Source organism: Xenopus tropicalis, chromosome 3, assembly GCF_000004195.4.
Source record: "Xenopus tropicalis strain Nigerian chromosome 3, UCB_Xtro_10.0, whole genome shotgun sequence".
Lineage (NCBI taxonomy): Eukaryota > Metazoa > Chordata > Amphibia > Anura > Pipidae > Xenopus > Xenopus tropicalis.
Window position 1 is genome coordinate 82,772,289 of NC_030679.2, and position 16,019 is coordinate 82,788,307.

The 16,019-nt window shown below is 36.1% G+C and overlaps 1 protein-coding gene across 30 annotated transcripts in view; it reads right to left on the reverse strand.

Moving 5' to 3' along the window:
* celf2 (CUGBP, Elav-like family member 2) overlaps positions 1–16,019 on the reverse strand; it is a 278,315-nt gene that overhangs the window by 142,364 nt on the left and 119,932 nt on the right.

Consider the following 16,019-nt stretch of genomic DNA (forward strand, 5'->3'; position numbering starts at 1 on the left):
AACAGCAAAGCAATGCATTAGCCTTGTTTTGCTGGTATGGCAGCAATAAGGATGAGCGGATTTTGGTAATATAGTCATATGAAAGAATATGAAAACCTTGGCAGAGAGTCAGATGACTAATTTAAGATGCCAACAATGAATTTGCAGATACTAAAAAGCATCCATGTGTGCATCGAATTAGCAGAAGACTGTTCAGAACTCTGTATGTAGTTTCTCACTGCAGATCAGATCCCCATTCCCTGCTGAAGGAATGAGGGAGACTGAGAATTTAAACCTACTGTTTGCAGAACAAAGGACTCAATTCACAAGTGAAAGGTTTTCTAAGCAATGACAGCTTTGTGTGGAAAACAAGCAAGATTTTCTGTAGGTTTTAAACTGTTTAATATATTTAAATACCCCATTTTTACTACATTCCACAACACTGAAATGAATTCAGTTCTTCTATATACAGCATTATATTGCAAAATCAGCATAAACAGTGATTAAAATTGCAATTTTTTTCTCCAGATTGTTTAAGCCTTATATATGGGCATATTTTCTAATACTTATACATGTATAACAGTATATGCTAATGTTCATGCCTAAAGCCTCGCCCAACCTATTACTTTCTATAAAACCTCAACGTATCTTGCTCCATTGTCATTTTTCACCCACCTCTCCCTAATCTAACCTGACTGTTAAACTGCCCTGTTCTATCATATCAATCAAAAGGTGCTAAGGAAATCTTTGGCTTATTTATCTTCCGGCCACTGAACTGCAATTAACTTGAGCCCAATTTGAAATAACTGGTTTATAGTACAATATGCTATATTGTTTAAGAATAAAGTGATGTTGTGAAGTAATAAAAATCAATAAAATAATCAATCTGTTCAAAATAACTGCTTTCACCTTTCAAAAAGCTTCACAAATAAGGTGGAAAAAGCAGATCTTACACGTAGATGATCTACACGTGTGACACCAATGGCTGTGTCAATATCGAATTTTGTGCACACTGGTATCCAGAAAAATAAAATATATATTTTATACCACTAAACAATGTTCTTTTTTTTTATTTTATTAGGGAATCTATAATACTATTAGTGATCACATACATCTAATTAAAAGCCTTTAGAAATCTAAACACTCAAGAAACTTTAAAATATGATTTTTTTTTCTCCTCAGCAGAAAAATTAAAATCAATAGCACAAGTAGCCATTGCTTTTATAAGATGTGATCTTTATTAGACAAGATCTAGGCAATTCAGACAATCCTCATACTCCAGCTTTGTTTATCACTTAGATTTCCACTGGGGCTAACATTATTGAGAACATCGATCGACTGCAGGAGAAAAAGTCCCATAACAGTCCTATTTAGATGAATACTTGTTATTAGACACATATAGTACGAAGAAAACAAATAATAACCTCTTTAGCCAGCCTACTTTGTCATTTTTTTTCAAAATCAGACCTATTCAAATCCACAATATAAAGCACCTAAGAATATTATTTTTTTTTTAATCCAGGGGCTAAAAAGTCTTCTGTGGAACTTGTGAGAATCCAATATATTTGTAAGTATATAAATAATAATGATTCCATGGTTATGCAGTATTGCCCAGCTCACTTTTAAACTGTAAACATTCTAATAGACTAATGTAGTGAAAGTCACAGCATTTACACTTAGTTTAATAACCCCTAGTAATGCTGTAACTGTTATGTTACCCTGTAAGACTCTGGATATATAGTATGTTGGTATATGAGACTATTGCTCCTGCCTGCTTCAAACCTGGATACACACAGAACAACAAAAATGATGACAACAGGCCCTTACTTGGCACTATGTCAAAAAGTTTAACAAAAGAGTTCTTAAAGGGGTGGTTCACCTTTAAGTTATCTTGTAGTATGATATAGATTGGCCAATTCTTAGCAAATTTCCAACTTTGTTTTTATTTTTTTTTTAATTATTTGCTCTCCTCTTCTGATGCGTTCCAGCTTTAAAAAAAAAACAACAAAAAAAACTATTGTTCTTTGAGGCTGCAATGTTATTGTGATTGTTAATTTTTATTACTTATCTTTCAATTTAGACCCACCTCTATTCATATTCCAGCTTTAAACCACTTATATGAACTGCACTGTAAAGCCAATTTTATTTGTAAAACAAAACATGTTCTCAGCCTTGTAACTTTAGATCCTATGGGGTTGATTCACTTAAAGGTCGATAATCATTATCGTATGCTTTTTTGCGTTAAAATTGAAGCAAAAAAAACCCCTGCACAATTCGCTAAAGTATTATCGCATGCGTTAAGTCGCATATTGCATGTGTTAAATAGCGTGCAACTGAATGCGTTAATTTTAACACATTGCGTTAATTAGCGCACAGAAATAATACTAACGTATGATTCACAAACACTTAGATGCGCTAAATATCGAATTAGTCTATGTGAAAATTAACACCTACTTGGGGCAGGCGGTAATTATAGAAAAGTACAGTTCATGAGCTTTTGGCAACACAACATGGACTTTGCAGTGTGATTTATTCAAGTATGTGTTGGCCCTAGAGTGATGCAGCCTCCAGTTTGCAGGGAAATGGTCATTTTCAGAACAGTAGTTTTCTGAAAGTAATGGCGTGTATGGCTAATATGGCGTGCGTTTTTTCGTTTTTGCTGTGTTTCTAAATTTCTCTTTATTTTTTCAATTTTCTACAAATGGAACGCATGGAGTCCATTCCAAGGATGCCCAGCTAGATGCAATATTAAGGCAAGTAATGTCAATGCACAGAATATTATTTATAGGAAATATGTGTAGCATACTCCTGAGTGTCTTAAAGTCAGTGCCAGGCAGGAATTTATCTCCAATTCATATCACTGGACCTGCAAGTGACCTGAAATCTAATTTTAAGCACTGACATTGTATCATTTTTATATTCTACAGGCGCCTGAGGCCATAAGAGTAAAACAATTCAGAGTGGTGAGGATAGCTTCAGAATCTGAAACCTTTATAAAATGGCTCAAGTTTGGTTTGTATGGGTTACTAGACCTTGAACAAACTTTGACCCATATTCTTTGTATAAATAAAATCCATGGCCAGTGTTAAGTTGCATAAAACCAATAGTAGTGCCTAAAACTGGAAGTGATAAAGAGCCTTTTTAAAGGCTCATAAATTTCTATTTGTCTAGTGATGAGAAGGTTTACATATAAAAGTGTTTCAGGACAGGATTAATGGGATTCATTTGGCATTTACAATATTTCTACCAGAAATCAATAATTTAGTACTTAATAAGGAGAGAATCTAAATTGCCCAAATAAGCAGCTTTTGTTTCCTTAGTTCACTTCAAGGCTAACAAGAGCAATGTTGGGGTCCGTAAAACATCCCTAAAAGCCGTGCCTGTGAGGCAGTGTAATCACCAGAACAAAAGCCATGCATTTTTGTATCTGTAAAAGCTCTGTTTCAATATGAAATGACAGTCAGTGCTCTGCCAAAGAAGACTCTTGAGTGGATTCCAAATTAAGGGGTGAGTATTTGGATGCAGCTAACATTGTTCAAAGCTTTATCCATATTTTAGTGTCTGAAACACTGCCCAGTGGCAACTGCATATTCAACTACAATTCAGAAATCATCTTTTGTACTCAGGCCCTGGCATTATAAAACAATAGCCTGCCATGTTCCATGATGTATGGAGCACAGAATAATCTGGAACAAAGCAGCTATGGGAAACTTGAAAATGATGTTAACTAATAATGCTCTCCACATTGTTTGAGCTCAGTGCTATTATTATTGTTTTGAAGGTATTAGAAACATATGAGAGGTTTCTCCAGTGAGAAAACAGAGAAATATATTTCAGCTGAGTACAAATTGGGAATTTTCTTCTATTCTGATTATTGTGAAATGCACATGTACACACATCCATTCAGGGTATGAGGTATATTATCCAGAAACCCATTATCCAGAAAGATCAGAAATATAGCAATGTCAATTCTCATAGGGTTCTATTACAAAAAAAATGTTAATCTTTTCTAATCCAAAGTGTTTTGTTTATGATGTTTTAGTACTCATAAGACAGGAGGCTTAGACCCCTTATATGTAAAGGTCCCAAGCATTCCAGATAGCATACCTATACAACAAGTATAAGGCCGTGCACACATTTAATGAGTTATTTCAACTGACACCATGGCCTTAAATATATACTTTATACTGCAAATGTGCACACATATACAGCATCTTGAGGACAAAAACTTAAAAGTGAATAGAAAAAACTAACCTTTTTTTTCTTGAATTTCAGCTTTTTTTCTGTCTAAATAACCTCTTTTTGTGACTTCATACTCTGTTCAATATATAGCTTTTAATTGCCTGTCAGTATAAATACAGCCCATGGCAGCATTTTGCCTGATGCACAGCAGCACTTCAGCACAGACTAAAGTCAAATATGACCTTTTCTGCCTACCAATTATATGCATAGAACATTTTTATGGAGAAATAAAACAGGTGGATGAATATATTTTAGAAATACTTTGTCCATTTATAATTTACTTGCAAACTTTTCTTATAGAAAACATTCCTCTATAAAGCAGACTTCTTTTTTGAGTGCAACACATGTACAGTGCTCCTCGATTCCTTGTGCAAGATAAATAATTGTGTTTAATAACTGTGTAATAAATCCTGTTAAAGTTTTTGTCTTGAAAGTCCCGAACTGGAGTTTAACAATGCTTAGTGGCAAATAGTCACTGTAACCCATGGAAAAAATCTAATGAAATCTGACTTAAATATATAAAAGACAAACTGACAGGTAGTTGGACAGATGGATTAGAGAGAGAAAGAGAGAGAGATAATAGATAGATAGGTAGATAAACATTTACTTCATTTGATACATAATAACCCTGAAGCACATCTAAATTTTTAGATAAATTCCTGTTAACATTGAATAGCTTTTTGCCACTTAGTATACATTGAAGCGTATAGGGCTCAGACTACTAGCACAAGTGGAATGTGCAAAGTGCACGTTTAGGAGCATGTTTGACATGTTATTTACCCACAATGCAGAAGTGTTTCCCAGTGTAATTAACACCTTATATCTTTGCATGTGTTCAAGGTAGAAGACTAAGTAAGCTTTATCAGCAAGGTCAAACACATGATTTCTTGTCTACTTTTTTGTAAACATGTTCTTTGGTATCTGACTTCCTCTCTCAGAAAAATCTTTCCCAGGGCCAGAGTCTGCTCAGTTCTCTCCTTTTTCCCCTCTCCTGCTCCCCCTCCCATAAGAATTTATAAAACTCACTCCCCCCTCCCTTAGGAGTGTGTAATCTGAGCTACCAACAACTAGAGCTACAGCAGGAAGCTACACAGACCAAGCTAAAATGGCAGCTGCTGTCTTAAAAAAAACCAAGGTAGTTCTAGGGTTTTTTACTCAGTTATGGTAAAGCTTTCTGCAGAATAAATATAATATTCTAGGTGGCACTAATTTGGCAAATCTATTGGCAGTAAAATGCAAAAATGACTATAATAAGAGGCTTTCTGTGCACACTATTTTTGTACACTTGAAAGATGAAGTATGTTCTCCATGGTGTTCCACATTCCTTAACTGAAGGTTCATGGGGTGGCACCATCGCCCAACATAGGTACTAATGAGTGTTTCTTTGTTTCATATTTCTTGCGTTTTTCCATAAATGCATGTGTTTAATAACTTTACAGGAAATATATGGCATAAAATAAATATTGAGTATATGGCATATAATAGATATAGGATGTCTCTTAACTGAATAATTATATACAGAAAAAAAGGAAGAATCTTCCCTACTTTACTCACTTTCGATCCTGTTTTCCCCCTCTATATTTTTACGATGTGTCTGTTAGATTGAAGGAATAGCATTGTTTGTTTATATATTTGTCTTACTGCCTTTTCCAAACACGGCCAGATGGCGGCTTTCAAAATCAAATTAATTTCAGATTAATTCAGGTTTGGACACACTCCATTTAGATGTGTCTCTGCTTTGAGGCACAATGTAAATTGGGCTGGAGTAATGAGCCTTAAGTTCTTAGATGCAGAGCTTGGGGTCAGACACCAAAACATGCATAAAGTATGCAGTTAAGCTCGTGTGTTAGAAAGTAAAATAAATACTGTACATAACATCTATGCTATTGTACACCTTGATGCAAAATTCATTGTTCGTCACAAATAACAAGCAAAAAAACAAAAACAGAAAGATGCCTGTTTTACCTATTAACAACAGAATATGTTGCTGTCATCCAAGGCTTTTGGAAAGTGTTTTAATAGCACTTAATAGCAAGTGGAAGGACACTTTAAAGAATTATATTAAATTCTATACCCTTGTTTAGGTTTTTTTTTCTAAATAATCAAAGATTCCAATAAACAGCCATAAAAATGACTGCACATAGTACCATTCAGCAACATGCAGCTCTAGTCGAGGACCCTATAATCTGTCACTGGGAATAATGAGACCAACAGCATGCCCACCACAGTCTTTTTTTTGTAAGTGTTATCCAGTTTCTAAAACAGAATCTGATTGAGACTGTTTACTATAGCCAGAGAACGTGATTAGATTATGTGTGGCTGCAAACCCCCTGACATGTGAGAGCTGTCAACACTAAATATAAAGGGGGATGTAATTGTAAATGGAACTCTTACATTCAAGTCTATAGAATCTGCAACATGGTTACTTAAATGGCAAAGCAATAGCTAAAGATGGTATGTTCCCCACAACCCTGTTTAATGTATTACAAAGAGACAAAAGTACAGTACCTAAATTATAAAATCCATAAATGATTTTAAGCATGGCAGATTTGCTTTAACTCGTGTTAAGCATGCCAGATTCACTTTATGTTATGTTAGGCATGACAGGCTTACTTAGTTCTTCTTAGAAAACCTAGGGTCAAAAGTGAATTATGGCATAGGAATGTAAAATTGGACTATTTTGCCTATTTTTAACAATTAATCACTTTAAAATCACAGGATTTTCTTAATTATTGACATTGGCACTTGCCTCCTTGCACTATTATTTTAACATGAAAATACTTTACCCTCTGTTTGCCCAGTATTTCAAATTATAATACCGTTCTAATTATATGTCACTACAAATATTGAATCTATTTTCCAGAATGTCTCAGATCTGGGGGTTTCTGGATAAAGAGTTCTTCCTTAAAACTGTCATGGGAAAACATGTTTTTTTCAAAACGTACCAGTTAATAGAGCTTCTCCAGCAGAATCCTGCACTGAAATTCATTTTTCAAAAACACAAACAGATTTAATTTTGAAATTTCACATGGGGCTAGCCATATTCTTCATTTCCCAGGGTGCCACAGCCATGTGACCTATGTTCTGATAAACTTCAGTTACACTTCACTGCTGAGCTGCAAGTTGGAGTGATATCACCCCCCCTTTCTTTTCCCCCCAGCAGCGGATCAGCAGAACAATCGGAAGGTAGCAAGATAACAGCTCCCAATATATATCAGAATAGCACTCAATAGTAACAAAATCCAAGTCCGGCTTGGGACTCCTCCAGTTACATGGGAGTAGGAGAAACAATACGTTACCTTAAAGCAGTTCTAATGTGTAGTGCTGGCTCCTTCTGAAAGCTCAGACTCAGGTACAATGCATTGAGATGGCTGCCTAAACACCCATAGTACAACTAAAAAACTACATTTGTTGGTTCACGAATAAACATGTAAATAGTGTAATTTATAAATAAAATGTACACCATTAAAACCATGACAGTATCCCTTTAATATGAGTCAATAACTAAAATCTGACATTTAAACATTACAAAAAACAAATATTCATTGCCTTCATAGCCCTATGCTTGGAGATTAATTTAAACTGTGGGAAATTAGGCAAGAACTAGGTATCTTTTTTAGCATTAGCATGGTTAATTTTGTGCATAATGGGTTCCAGATTCAATTAGAAAAAGGTTTATCACATGAAAACTCATGTATGTATGTATATCTTTATTTATAAAGCGCTACTTATGTACGCAGCACTGTACAGTAGAATACATTAATACAAACAGGGTGTTAATAAGATAATAATAGATAAATACAAAGTACAACAATAAATACAGATACATACAAGGTACAGCTGCAATAAGTTAAGAGTCGAGGACACAAGAGGAAGGAGGTACCTGCCCCGTAGAGCTTACAATCTATATGGGAGGGCAACTAACAGACACAAATAGACAAATATAAGTGCTGTAGGTCACAGTGGGTGACGCTACAATATAAGTGCCAGTTCCCAGATCTGGTGCTGGGCGAGGTCTTTAACCTTAGTTTTAAAGAGACTGGGGGAGGATTCTCTCTGGAGGAAATCAGGGAGGGCATTCCAAATGTAAGGGGCAGCAAGGCAGAAAGGTTTAAGGCAGGAAACCGCAGTAGTAGTGGGGGGCGCAACCAAGCGATTGCTCTGCGATGAACGAAGGAGTTGACCAGGAACGTACAGAGACACAAGGGAAGAGATGTAGTGAGGAGCAGAGGAATGGAGGGCTTTGAAGGTTAGGAGAAGAAGTTTGTAAGATATTCTTTTTTTAATAGGAAGCCACGATAAGGCCTTTAGCAGGGGAAGGGCCTGAACTCTCCTGGATGAGAGGAGGAGAATTCTGGCAGCAGTATTTAATATAGACTGTAGGGGGGAAAGATGTGAGTTAGACTCATGGATGAGATTGAATTTGAGATGCAATTCCATTAAGAAAAACTTATCTCACGTTTTATCAAGTGAAAAGTCCATTGAAGTCTATGGAAAAAACTGGAACTGAATAAAAGTTCTTTCTCCTTGTAATTGAATCCCATCCATGAGTTTTTACATGATAAACCACAAGATAACTTTTTCTCACTGTACTGAATCTGAACCAGTGAATTGAATTACATCTAAAATTGAATCTCATCCATAAGTTTTCACATGATAAACCTTTTCTCACTGAATTACATCTGGCCCAATATATCCTATACATGGCACTGGTGCAAACAATGACATTGTTAAATTAAACATATACAAATCTAAACACATTCTATGGCATATGTTGTAAATAGTTTACCCTACCTTGTGCTTGCACCCGAACGAATGATATACGCTCGGGTGCAGGCACATGTAGCCGATATCTGCCAAAAAATGTGAGACTTCGTATCTTTGGTGGATATCGGCTACATTTGCCTGCCCCCGAGCGTATTTCATTCATTTGGGTGCACGCTGTGTGTGGCATCAGTTGCATTATGCCAACTTCTTGTATATGTTTACTTTGTTCTCCATTTGTTTGCTGGAATAAGTGCTTACTACTACACAGAAGCATTAAGTGGAGGATTTTACATTCTCTCAGGGCTGCATCGAGAAGCCTAATGCCCAAAATCACATATTTAAGGAGTGATCAAGCAAAGCCAGTTAGTTCTATCTTTCTCTTTCTCAATTCTGCCTATATGATATATATCAGGTTTTCATTAAGAGCCAGCTCTTTGTGTCATAAATCTAGTGTATAAGTTGTACTTGTGTATAAGTTGTGAACACATTGTAATATGTAGTAAAAAATTGTAAAGCTTACATTACTATCAGTGCTAGACATTGAGGTGAAAATTAGTCTTTTTGGGCCAGTAACTACTTAAATAAACTAAATCAATTTTAATTAAAATTCTTTTTTTTAGTATTTGATATGTTTTGATGAAGCTTGTCTATTTGTTTCACTCTAAATAATATTTTGTTAAATAGTATTCTTCCTTCAGACCAGTTGGGCGGTTAAGCCTCTCAGGAACTGGGCTAAATCTGATAAGCTGAACTTTTAACCTAGGGATATATGATATAGGCATACAGTCTGGGCAGTGCAATCAGCTATGTATGTTATATACTGCCTCATAAGGCCTATAATGAGGTCTATGCCCAACATAGGCACTAAGCACTAACATCAGCAATTAATAACCTATGTGTATGCCTTAGCAATGGGATACCTATGTTTGTTCCTGGTGACATTAGAAAAATTCATTTTAAAATGTGTGCTTTAAATTTGCACTAGAAAGGACCTACGCCCTAGAAAGAAAGTGCAACATACAACTAACAAATACAATGCAAATGTGTCATGTAGATGAAATAGAGCAAATAATTCCCAACCTACTGTATGGGCCCAGTTGTTGTTTAGAGTGGGCAGCCATGTAATACAGTTAGATCTCTTCCTACAAACATAATGGGAAATACAAGGCATATAATTGGTTCTAAATCAATTTTTGTTGTGCTAAAGGATTATATGTTTATCTGGATACTTAAAATACTGAAATATTAACATAAGGGTAATAATGTATTGTGCTGATGAACCAAAAAGATTTTGTTTATGTAAAATATAATTGTGTGTCAATTGAGCATCATACGCTCAGTGAATTAGGAAATCTGTGTAAATGGAGAAATCGCTTGTTCTCTCTATTTTCAGGTTTCCGAGCTCATTGTTTTACATACATGGCAAGCACATTACAGAATGAGCAAATGGCTGCTCATAGCAACTGAGTTAAATAAACTTGGGAAATGGGCACTAAATGTAAATTAAACATTTCAGCAGGGTATTCTTAATTAGGAATTTAAAGGGACTAAACCATTTCAGCAACAACATTCAAAAGAAACCAGAGTGCTGTTTAGTAAACCTGCTCCCAAGGGTCTGAGCATTTGTCGTCCAAGCATCTAAAAACTGCTGTATAAGTTTTATACTATGATAAGAACCAAAGATGTTTCTGCTTATTGACACACATACACACACAACCCTTTTCAAGCTTCCATTAACCAGGATTTGAAAGCAGTCTCTTCATAGCAAGTGGTACTCTCTGCTTATTGTGCAAGCTCTTCACATACAACTGTTTGAATATAGTAACAGAATGCATCCAGACATTGCAATTGCTGACAATTGTCACCTTTGGGTAATGCGTCTGATTTTTTCTTTTGCCTCTCAGACATTAACACATTATATTCCAAGCACATTCTAGAAATTAAAAGCTGTGGTGTAAGCGATTCATTTGCTATTTTGCTGGCTTTGATAGATTACATATTTTAATGGAGAATGAAAAAAATACCAAATTACAGAACTGACAGTTTTAGAAACCTTGCACTCAGAGTTTATTTTTCCAATATTGACTTGAAAAAGTAAGCTCTTACATTTGCAGTAACCTTGCAGTTCATCTGTTAGTTCAACTAATTTGCTCAATTGAAAGCTATTAACAGCTTGGGGGCTCTAATTAAGCAGAGCTGTTCAGAATATTTTTGGTGTTTAATCTTTTCTGTACCTTTCTATTGAAATGCCCAATCAATGAATTATCAGCATCTAAATATGAAGGCTATGCTCTGAATACATTTCTACTGCAATGCTTTTTTCTATCTCACATAATGGCACATATACCCAACTTAACATACTACGTATGGCAACTCTACTGTAAATTATTTACCATTTTCTATTGTCTTTAATTTTTAAACAAGACATGGCATGCTTTCATGATTATAATGACATAATCTTCTTGACATTGGTACTGGCAATATAAGCCAAAGCATTCCATGAACAAATCCTTTTTTAAAGCTTCACATAGAAATGTGGAGAGAAAACACTGTGGACTGCCATTATATACATATTCATAGTCTGTAGTTTATGAACAAAAGCACAAATATATGATAAATTATATACCACCATTATCAAATATAATATTATAAGCCACTGAGGAATTACAAGGCCCAAGGCCAAGTGCTTTTATACAGGTCATGAAACTCCAAGGTATATGCATATATGCACCATTAAGCAGTATTCATAGAAGAGTTTAGAAATGATAAGCATCACAGCAAATGTATTAACAACTTAGAATACTGCACAGCTCAATACAAGCATAAAATAAGCAGAACACAGTTTTAGCACCCTACAGAGAAAGCCCCAAAGAACTCTAGAGAAAATGCTGCAACCTAAAAAAATAATAAATAGGTTTTTGTCTGGCCTTGGGATCAGTGCTACTCACTCAATCCTAAATTTTACCAAGAAAACAAGAGCTTACCTGGGCCAACCTCCCATTAACACCTAGCAGCCTTTTTAAACTCCATCCATTCCTCCCTTGCCTTGCAAAATATGCCATGTCTCTGGGACAAGTAACTGTATTACCACATACGCCATGTTCCGGAACCCAAAGCCATAAATCATCCAGCAGTCCGCTCTTCCCTCTGTTCATTATACCTCTGCTATGCTTTACCTCCATAAATAAAGCCAATGGGCTTTAAATACACTGTCCAGGTAACAGACAAAACCCCAGTTACAATTATACACATTTAGGTATGATAAGTAAAACCCTTGGCACATGGTACACAGTTATATTGTCATTTGATAAAAGTGTCCAAAGCAGCCATTCAAGTGAATGGGAGGCAGAAGTAGCAGAAATACGAGTCTTTTGGTATTTCCTGCTCTCTGAAAAATATCTGTAACGTGCAATAGACCTAATGTCTGTTTATATTTCTGGTTAAGCAAATATTCACATTTGTAGTTGTTAATTCAAGCATAGACTGTTTATCCAAGAACTGACTTATTTTCTTGGCCATACCGGTTATAGCTTGTTTATTTTATCCTCCATACCCTTATCAGCCAGCAATTCCATTGCTTGCTAGTTTTTATTGAACTTAATGGACAAATTGATGATCACAAATAAGATAAGGAAACATTATCATTCCTGGGAAGAATATTTTTTTATATATTTCTATATTTTAAGTTGTTTTACAATATATTTTTAATTTTGTAGAAGTAATCTGCAATGTAAATGCTAACGTAAGTTGTTTGGAATGATTTTTATCATAATTGAGAATTATTGATAGAGAAGGATTTATCCATATTTTAAACATTTAGGGCACTAACTCATCTCCTGATGCAAATGTCAGGCTTAGGAACTGTCAATCTCACAGGATGCCTTTATTATCTTACTTGTTTCCATTGCAATTTGGGTTGCCATGGAGATGCGACAGCCAGTTCCAGAAAATTATAAGATAAATGTCAGGCAGTGATAACAGTGTTAATGAAGCTTCATTGACAAGCAGCTTCATGCTTCAAATAATAAGCTTACTTCCATTAGCATATGCCTTGCTATCAAGAAGTGAATGAATGAAATGCAAAAGATATATGTATTATGTATATGTACACAAATTTGTATTTTCATATTATTCATAGTACATATTTATTACATTATAGCTCATTAAAAGACATCTTTAACTGGCAAATGGCTAAAAAATACATATTAAATCAATCATCGGATGCCAAGCATGCCATTTGTTTATTTTAAAAATATTTATGTACCTGAAACATTTTTAAAAAGTCTGTGCCAGCCAGCAGAGTTATTTCAATCACAAATAATCCTTTGGAGTCCTATCCAGTATTAGCACAATCAGAGTAATTGCATTTTAGTAAAAGTAAATTACATGCAATGAAGTGGCTTTGACTATTAAAGTAATGCTTACACCTATAAAATAATGGCATTGCTCATTTTCTCAAATAATATGACTCTAGGCTGGTCAGAACATCTACTTTTAGGTTGAAGACACACAGAGCTTCTAGTAGCAGCTACTTGTCACAGCTACTAAAATAGACAAGCTGATCATTTACTGATAATTGTCTCTACATGTGTTTAGGCAATTCTTAGTATTGTATATGGCAGGGTATTTTATGGCTTTTTGTAGCTGTTACAAGTAGCTGCTACTAAGTAGTGTGTCTTTGCCCTTAGTAAAAAGGTGAGAAAAAAGGTGAGACCACAACAGCTTTAAGGTCCCCATACACGGGCCGATTCTAGCTGCTGATATCGGTCCCTTAGACCGATTTGGCAGCTAATCGGCCCGGGAATGGGCACCCCCGACAGGCCTGCCCAACCGATATCTGGCCTTAAATCGGTCAGATCTCAATCAGGCAGGTTAGAAAATCTAGTCGGACCGACTTTTCCTATGCCTGTCGTTATAATTCAATTCGTATGGGGACCTTTATTTTTTATGTATCTCTTTTGCCTTTGTCTATCATGGGCATGAAGAAACCCAGTAATATCATTTAAAGGTGAACTGTCAATAACAACTCAATATCCTTTGTTATTATGTTTGCTGAGCAAAATAAAATTTACTTACACTACATAAATAATATAAATTGTTTCCTTCAATCTTACAAGAACACAATCCCAGCAAGCAGACAGCTGCCCTTTTGTAAACACTGTTATCAAGCTTTGCATCATCCCAAAATGTTGTTTATGCTCCACAAACCTGGCACCTGATGCCCATGCCCATGCACAGGATACATAAATGCATGATAAATAGAGGCAAAAGGAATACAGAAAAAAATAAGACTGTTTTGGCTTACCTTTTTAAGATCGAAGACACACAGAGCTACTTAGTAGCAGCTACTTGTATGTATGTATGTATAACTTTATTTATAAAGCGCCACAAGGGTACGCAGCGCTGTACAGTCTTACAGAATACAAAATTACACACAGGGAGGACAAGTGATATAATAAATAAATACAATAAATACATATATGTATACATATATATATATAAGTGCCATGTGGTATGAGACACAGTAGGAAGGAGGTCCCTGCCCCGTAGAGCTTACAATCTGAGTGGTTGGGTAACATACAGGCACAAACTGGAAGGTAAGAGTGCATCAGGTATGGGCATTTGCCCTTAAGCGCAGGACTGGGCTTGTAACAGGCATAGAGGTGGGGTCAGGCCCGGATTTGTGGAAAGGCCACAAAGGCCCGGGCCCAGGGCGGCACAAGTTTAGGGGCGGCATGCCGCCCCGCCGCAACAGAATTTTTAAATTTGGCTCCCATACGGAGCAGTCGGGACCTCTCCCCACTGCTCAGTATGGGAGTTTAAATGTGCGATTGCGCATGCGCATTGATCGCGCATGTGCACTCAGGGGGAGAGGGCGCAGCGCGATTGCGCATGTGCACTCGGGGGGGGAGGGGGCGGGGGAGGCCTCGGGGCGCCGCAAAGTTAAATCCGGCCCTGGGTGGGGTAGGCAATATATGATAGACAGCTGAAATTTTTTAATACATTTAAACTGGTATGGATGTTTTCATTTGAAAAAAAAAATAATAATTAAGGCAAAGGACTTTTTTATACAGATTTTTATGTATGGATGACAGGTCCCATTTAATAGACACTATTGTCAATTGAACTGTACAAACAATACCAGACAATAGGGGTCATTTAAGCCCATTGGGGACACCAGTGCAAGAGCATAAAGAGGAGGAACATAGGCATCCTCCTCTGCTGCCCCCTACCTGCCCCAGACCCTGCCTCAGAATGATGACAAGTCGGCCAAGCCGACCAGGATGCCTAGGGCGCCCGGCCAGCGAGTCTTGGTTGGAGGGGAGCTACTACTATTACCATGTTTCAGTGGTACATGTCTAAATAATCATGTGTATGGATTTATTGCCTATTAGAACACAGTACAAACAAAACTTTTGGGCACATTGTAGAGTTAAGTAAATACCTGTTATCCTCTTTATTAAGGTTGCACAACTTTCTAAGGGAGGAATCTGTTTTAAGTATTGTAATAACACAATATGATTTTTTGTATCTGTGCAATTGGGTCTCTACTGAAATATCATGCACACTTCACACTTGGCAAAATAATTTTGCTTCATATGAAGTATAGTTATAAATATAGCACTGTTATGCAGTTAAAATATTTGGTATAAATCACATGCAGTGATTTTTTAGCTCCACTTATTCATTAGTAACCACATGCACATGCAATAACAGTAGAACCATGTGCCCCATTTTTTTATCCCAAGACAAACAACAGCAAGCATACCATTGTGCATCCATCTCCCTACTGAGAAATAATAAATTAAGACAACTATATAGATCTGTTTCCCCTTAGCAACTGGTGAAACAGAAACAAATGTTTCAGAAAATAGTAGATAGAAGGAGACGAAAGGTTTCGTTACTCCATGTATTGCCAATGTTAATTGCAGACAGCAAATGAGAATTATAAGTCTTTATTTACCTGTATTGTTTTCTTTAATTAAGGAGGATGCTTTTAAAGCACATACAGCATGTTAATAAAAATATAG